The sequence below is a fragment of the Nyctereutes procyonoides genome, unplaced genomic scaffold (assembly GCF_905146905.1).
Source record: "Nyctereutes procyonoides isolate TBG_1078 unplaced genomic scaffold, NYPRO_anot_genome, whole genome shotgun sequence".
Classification (NCBI taxonomy): Eukaryota; Metazoa; Chordata; class Mammalia; order Carnivora; family Canidae; genus Nyctereutes; species Nyctereutes procyonoides.
The window spans coordinates 18,791,833-18,800,210 of record NW_026575132.1 but is presented as its reverse complement, the minus strand read 5'-3'; the positions used below and the strand labels follow the sequence as shown (position 1 = coordinate 18,800,210).

At 34.6% G+C, this 8,378-nt stretch overlaps 1 pseudogene; it reads left to right on the top strand.

The window, feature by feature from the left end:
- The first annotated feature begins 3,355 nt into the window (after positions 1-3,355).
- LOC129522933 (60 kDa heat shock protein, mitochondrial-like) lies at positions 3,356-5,039 on the top strand (annotated as a pseudogene).
- Positions 5,040-8,378: the final 3,339 nt, after the last annotated feature.

Here is an 8,378-nt window from a genome sequence, read left to right as displayed (position 1 = left end):
CCATTTAATTGATGACATGCTGTGATTACTGACCTTTCCAGTATAGCTAATCTAAGGATCCAGTTATGAGTTATAATGTCCTGTTACTACACTTATTTACATTTAAATACATGATTCATTGCTAAGTACCAAAGGCAACAGCAGAGTTTTGAGAATTTTTTTAAATTTTTAAATAAATACTTATTCCTGCCATTTTATTAATAGAGACATACAAAATGGCATATTGATAAATTGAATATCCACAAATAAAACTTTGTTTTCATCTATTCTTCACCTTATATTTTTCCTCGGGTAGTTTTGCCAAATGTTACCTGCTAATATTCTGTTAGGAATCAAATGCATGCAACATAGTACCCTATTTTAAAATATGTGAGTATATTTTGTACCATAAAAGCACAGCTCACAACTGTAGTTTTATTAACTTAATCTTAAACAGGTATATAGGGAAAATCTGTAAATGCATTGCTTTTGACACTCATCCAGCTAGATATTTTTATTTTTAGATTAAGAAAAAATAAAAGCAGTGCATGCTTAAAAATATCTTAAATACAGAAGCGTTTGTAGTAAAAAAATAAAATAAAATGAAGTGATGTAATGAGCACTGGGTATTATATAAGCCTGATGAATCACTGACCTCTACTTCTGAAACTAATAATACGTTATATGTTAATTAATTTAATGTAAATAAAAAATAAATTAAAAATTTAAAAATTTAAAATAGTACATTTTTAGAAATAAAATGTACTTCCATAAATATACACCCATCCACATGTAATATTTTTAAGCAATCATTGCAATAATGATGAATATATATCATTTATTATGAACCAAGCACTGTTCTAAGAACTTAATATAACTATCTGACTTAATCTTTATAACAATTCTATGAAGTACTTAGCATTATTTTCACTTAATTTACAGGCAAATAGAGTCAAAGGAAAGTCATGATACAAATAAATTTCTGAAAACTGCTGTTTTTTGGACTCAATTATATTTCAATATTATTATTCCAAGTAGTATACAAATAGCTATTTTCACTATGTTTGGCAAAGGTTCTTAGACATTCACCAGTATCAAAAATCCCTTTATTTAAAGTAATACAAATTTTAATTGGTCAACTGACCATCAAGAATATTGATTACACTCTTGGCCATGTGACTAACTTCTGACCAGGAAGATGTTAACAGACATATTTTCCTGTAGCTTCTAGATCATTCCTAAGACAAGCCTTGATCCCTTACCCTTCTTCCTCTTCACACATTACTCCAGTCTACATATGGAATGTAGTTATTTCCAAGCCAAACCATGAGGGTGAGAGGCAACACCATGTGGATAATGGCAGTGAAATAGATAGAGTTTGTCACACTGGGCAATTAATAATTGATATATAGATATATATGTAGCAAATATGACACACATATATACACACACACACATATACATACACACATATATGACAGAGGAATCCATTTCTAACTTGTCCATCCATTCTAATTTTATTTTTGTTTCGTGTTCTTGCTTTTTTGTTTCCTTCTACTTGCAGTGGAATTCAATTTTAAACAGTATGAAAGTATCAAACTTTATTCAAGGGACATCTTAATGGCTTAATTAGTTAAGCAGCTGACTTTGGATTTCAGGTCAGGTCATGATCTCAGGGTCCTGGGATTGATCCCCACATCAGGCTCTGCCCTCAGCAAGGAGTCTACTTTAGGTTTGCTCTCTATCCCTCTGCCCCTTCACTCTCTCTCTCTTTCTAAAATAAATGAATAAATCCTTTTTAAAAAGGCTCCTCATTTAAAAAAAAAAAAACTTTATTCAGCATTCCGCTACTCCTGAATATGTTACCTTAAATCTTCTTTTTTTCTGCTAGAACATATGTGGAGTGAATTTTTTTCACTTACATATTAATACAATAGTATTCTAGTAGTCTACTATTGCCATTATCTAGTGTTCCAGAATGGATTCTTAGAAGCGGAACTACTAGGGTAAACAGAGGGCAACTTTTAACAATGTAATAGGTCTGTTCTTTGAAAGGCAGTACCAGTTCCAACAGTATATGAGATAAATCCACTTCCCAGGCTTTATATATTTTTAAATTTTGTTTTCATTTCTGTGACTGACAGATAAAAATCTATTTTGTTTATTATTTTAAAATACTAAATACTAAATTAGAAACACTCAAATTACTTGTAAAAATTTAGATTTCCTATATTGATACACATTTTTGTTTTTTACTCTATTTGCCTATTCACCTCTATGACTATTTTTATATGGAATTGCATTTTTTGAGATAAAGTTGTTAAATTTTATTTTTTTACTTATGTGTGAAATTTTTATATTTTTAAGCTTTCTTTATATATCTCTTACCATGTTAATGTCTTGAATTTGTATTTGTATTTTTTTCCTTTATAGCTTTCTGTCAGGCTTAGTAGAAAGAGAATTATAATGTTCTCCTACATATCTCTCAGTACATTAAATTTATTTTTAAATGTAGACTTTATGAATGGGGGGGGTAAAAGAGCAAGACTATGATCTATTTTTTTCCCTTCATTAGGTAGACACTTACTCCAGCACAATTTAGTGACCAGTACCTTTGTCCCTACAGATTTAAAGACCTCACATATATCATTGTACAATGATTTATTACTCTGAACAATGCCATGTTTATGGATCCTTATAATACATTTTGAAATCTAGTGAAAGAAAAAAAGCTTCTTCCTTGTGAATCTTCTCATTCCATTCTTTCTTGGTAACTCTTGAATAATAATAAAATGTAAATATATTAATTATTCTCCATGATCATCTACATTTTGTACTTTTCTTTATTTAAAAAAAGTACATTAAAAATATCTCATTACAATCTATTAACTCCCAGAGTCCAGAACTTACTCCTCAGTCTTGGCTTACTGATCTTATAGGTTCCTACCATATGTATTTATTTTCCATAGATATGCCAAAATATATGTAAGAGAAGCCTCTCAATTTACTCCTTCATCTGGCCATTGTGGTTCTTACAAGAAGGGCTACAGTTTAAATAAAAAAGCATTTGATCCAAGGTTCTCCTCTTCTTTGGCCTCTTCTCAATTTCCAGATCCACATCCTTCTAGAGAGACTATACCAGGAATGAGGATCCTGGGCAACATCTCTGAGAAAAACTTTGGCTTTACATGAACACTCCATTTTAGCAATAAGTATCAGCACAATACTAATACTCAATACTAATACTAATATTAATACTAATACTTCATAATACTCAATAATAGAAGTTTTTTCATATTATAATAAAAAAAATAGCCCTCAGTTTCCTCCAATGGCCTGCCTTGCCACCCGCACGCTCTGCCACTGTCCTGCAGAAATGTTTCAACTACCTGCAGTCCTCCACCAAATTAGGCCAGTGTCCAGAGCACTGGCTCTTCATCTCACTTGAGCCTATGCCAAGGATGTAAAATTTGATGCCGATGCCCAAGCCTTAATGCTTCAAGGTATAGATCTTTTAGCCGATGCCATGGCCGTTACTATGGGGCCAAAGGGAAGAACAGTGATTATTGAACAGAGTTGGGGAAGTCCCAAAAGTAACAAAGGATGGTGTGACTGTAGCAAAGTCAATTGACTTAAAAGACAATATAAACTTGTTCAAGATGTTGCCAATAACACAAACGAAGAGGCTGGGGATGGTACCACTACTCCTACTGTCTTGGCACGCTCTATTGCCAAGAAAGGCTTTGAGAAGATTAGCAACGGTGCTAATCTGTGGAAATCAGGAGAGGTGTGAGGTTAGCTGTTGATGCTGTAATTGCTGAACGTAAGAAGCAGTCTAAACCTGTGACAACCCATGAAGAGATTTCTCAGGTTGCTACGATTTCTGCAAATGGAGACAAAGAAATTGGCAACATCATTTCTGATACAATGAAAGGGTTGGAAGAAAGGGTGTCATCACAGTAAAGGATGGGAAAACACTGAATGATGAATTAGAAATTATTGAGGGCATGAAGTTTGAAGTTCGAGGTTATAATTCTCCATACTTTATTAATACATCGAAAGGTGAGAAATGTGAATTCCAAGATGCCTATGTTCTATAGAGTGAAAGGAAAATTTCTAGTGTCCAGTCCATTGTACCTGCTCTTGAAATTGCCAATGCTCACCATAAGCCCTCGGTCATAATTGCTGAAGATGTTGATGGAGAAGCTCTGAGTACACTTGTTTTAAATAGGCTAAAAGTTGGTCTTCAGGTTATGGCAGTCAAAGCTCCAGGTTTTGGTGACAATAGAAAGAACCAGCTTAAAGATAGGGCTATTGCTACTGGTGGTGCAGTGTTTGGAGAAGGATTGACTCTAAATCTCAAAGATGTTCAGCCTCACGACTTAGGAAAAGTTGGAGAGGTCATTGTGACCAAAGATGATGCCATGCTTTTAAAAGGAAAAGGTGACAAGGCTCAAATTGAAAAACATATTCAAGAAATCATCGAGAAGTTAGATATCACAACTAGTGAATATGAAAAGGAAAAGCTGAATGAACGTCTGGCAAAACTCTCAGATGGAGTAGCTGTGTTGAAGGTTGGTGGGACAAGTGATGTTGGAGTGAATGGAAAGACAGTTACAGATGCCCTCAATGCCACAAGAGCTGCTGTTGTTCTGGGAGGGGGTTGTGCCCTGCTTCGGTGCATTCCAGCCTTGGATTCAATAACTCCAGCTAATGAAGATCAAAGAATCGGTATCGAAATTATTAAGAGAACACTCAAAATTCCTGCAATGACCATTGCTAAGAATGCAGGTGTTGAAAGATCATTAATAGTTGAGAAAATTATGCAGAGTTCCTCAGAAGTTGGTTATGATGCTATGCTTGGAGATTTTGTGAATATGGTGGAAAAAGGAATCATTGATCCAACTAAGGTGGTAAGAACTACTTTATTGGATGCTGCTGGAGTGGTCTCTCTGTTAAGTACAGCAGAAGTAGTCACCGAAATTCCTAAAGAAGAGAAGGACCCAGGAATGGGTGGAATGGGTGGAATGGGAGGTGGTATGGGAGGCGGCATGTTCTGATTCCTAGAATAGTGCTTTACCATTCTTAATGCACTGTGAGAGGAAGCTCAGGCTGTGTTCCTCAACCAAAACTTCAGAGAAGTCAGTTGAAGGAAATGACTGAAGAAAAGGCAGGCTGATGTTTAAGAAAATCACTATAACCATCAGTTACTGGTTTCAGTTGACAACATATAATGGTTTACTGCTGCCATTGTCCATGCCTACAGATAATTTATTTTGTATTTCTGAATAAAAAGACATTTGTACATTCCTGATAACTGAGTGCAAGAGCCATGTACCAATGTACTACTTTCAACTTAAATCACTGAGGCATTTTTACTACTATTCTGTTAAAATCAGGATTTTAGTGTTTGCCATCACCAGATGAAAAGTCAAGAAGCCTTCCTGTGGAGAGTATGAAAAATTGTTACAAAGTAGAAAAATATCCAATTATGTGACAACCTTTGTGTAATAAAAATTTGTTTAAAGTTAAAAAAAAGAAAAAATAATATCTGGGTTTGATTCCTGGTTCTGTCACTTGCTAGTTAAGGGAATTTGTAAATACTCAAGACTCCTTAGAGCTTCAGTTTACTTATCTATAAAATGAGAATGATAATGCCACTTTGTCAGGCTGAAAGTGTGCTAGATGAAACAATAAGCATAATTGCCCACTGTAGTGCCGGGCATATGTCACACTCAGTGTTTATACACACTGATATTATTGTGCGCTTCTTCCCAATTCTATGTCCCATATGTAAGTTTGGACATAGAATCCCAGTACTAGTCTCCAGGAAAAATAGGTTAAACAATTTTATTATCACAAAAAATAAAATATGCATATAACATCTATAAGCTATAAGCAAAAATTTGAATTTTCAAAGCAAGTATAACTTTTAAGTCAGAATTCTGTTAATTTCTAAAGAAGATTTTAAACTCTCAAGGTTTATAAAGATTTAAACGGTTTGAATTCAACACCTAGTAGCAAAGAATAAAGCTTAGCTATGTAACTGATAACTGTACTATACAAAATTTCACAGAAAAGAAGCAAAATATATATTTTTTATTGTGATGGTGGGGCAGAGTACAGATTTTCCAGAAATTGATATTGATTTGGAAACAGCATGAGATCCTAAATTGAAAAATTTAGCTTCAAATAAAAATGTACGGGTTAAAATACAATGTATAGGTTAGAAAATTTGAAGCAACTGAACCCTTCTGAGATTTGAAAAGGTGAACTTAAATGATTTGCTTTTCATCATTCAAAATGATTCTCCTAAGGGTTTTTTTTTAAAGGAAACTTGGAACTTTTTTTTTTTTTTTTTAAGATTTTTGTTTATCTGTTTGAGAGAAAGAGCAGAGGGAGGAGCGGGAGAGGCAGAGGGAGAAGCAGACGCCCTGCTGAGGAGTCTGATTTGGCTCAACCCCAGGGCCCTGGGATCATGACCTGAACCGAAGGCAGACACTTAACCGACAGAGCCACCCAGGTGCCCCAGAAACTTGGGACTTCTAATCAAATATATGTTTATAGGGACTAAACAGTTATTCCAATTCCATTGTGCATACTGGATAGAAGATACACAATGAATAGATTATAATAATCTAAGCAAGTTTATAGAAACTAAATCAAGTGCCTAATGAAGGGTTCCCAATATTTCTTAAAAAGAAAAGAACATTGGTGCAACATTCAGACAATGGAATATTAGTCAGCACTAAAAAGAAATGAACTATGGAGCCGTGAAAAGACATGCAGGAAACTCAAATGCATCTTGCTAAGTGAAAGAAGCCAATCTGAAAACGCTGCATATGCTGTATAATTCTGGCTATGTAACATTCTGGAAAAGGCAACACATGGAGATAATGAAAAGGTCAAGGGTTGGCAGGGTTGGCAGGGGTTGAAGCTGATGGGAGATGAATGGACAGAGCACAGAGGATTTTTAGGGCAGTGAAAATACTCTGTAGGATATTATAATGATGGATAGATGTCATTACACATTTCACCAAAGCCATGAAATGTAAAATATCAAGAGTGAACCATAAGGTACATCATGGACTTTGTGTGATTATAATATATCAGTAAGCGATGCATCATTCTGGCGAGTGCTGTAGAGGAGGCTTTGCCTTGGGGAGGGGGGCAGAGTTATATGGGGAATCTCTATACTTCCTCCTCAATTTTATTATAAATCTACAACTTCTTAAAAAACAATATTGGGAAAATGCTATAGAAATAGAAGGCAAAGGAAGAAATCACATTTATTTCTTAAATATATCAGTGGGAGGTTTTTTTGTTGTTGTATGTGGGAGATACAAACAACTTGGGTTTTCAGATTTTCACAGAAAAAGAAAAAAATACTCACAAAACAATAACCTTGAGAGACAGGCATCAAAGCTTGTGTTTTTCTTTTAGCTCTGGCATAATATAAATAATTAGCGTATTCCCAAGGAAATGGGATTTTGTTTCTACTTGTTTGTTTTGTCTTGTTCAATTTCCTTAGTTGAACAAAAAGCCTTCAAAAATCTTTTCATTTTCACTACTTACAAAAAGAATAATCACCTATAATTTTTGCCCCTGTTCTCCATAATAAGGTTAAGTTCAGTTCAAACTACTTATACAAGCAAAGTCGGTATTTCATTGTCCAGCTTTTGCCCATAAAATCGACCTGGATAGTCTCTTTTGTAACACATGTCAGACCAAAAAAACAAAAACAAAAACAAAAACAAAAAAAAAAACCTAAAATTCCACTGATTATCATGACCAAGTCTGTACTTTTAATGAGATGTTTTTACAAACATCTTCATTTTGCTTTGCAGAACTTCATAGAGTATCTGTATTTGAAAAAATGATCCTATTAACATTTTCTTAGTAGATCTTAAACCCCCTCAAATATTCTCCATCTCTCCTTTCGTCATGCTTTTGTTTTATTTTAGTTTTGCATTACCCATTTTTTTAACTGTGAAATGAACATTAGTGAGGGCTTGTTGTCTTAGAAATTGCTTGTTCCTCTCTTTCCCTCCCTCCCTCCCTCCCACTTGCTGCCAGATGATCTTTCTAAAACCTTGTTCAAACTCTTTCATTGCTGTTGAACCTAAAAATTCCTGATTCCTTCACCTCCCCTGGCAACACACACACACACACACACACACACACACACACACACACACACACACTGTCTAAAAGGTAGTCAAGAATTCTTAGTGTGGCAGAAAATGCACTTTTAGCCACATTTCCCATAACTGCCTCAGAGGCAAGTCTTTGCTCCAATCAAGTTGATTTGCTCATTTTTTTCTCCAAACACAGCTGGAATTTTCAAGTCACTGTGCCTTTCTACATCTTGTTCCTATGTCCTGGAAGTTTCCCTTTTC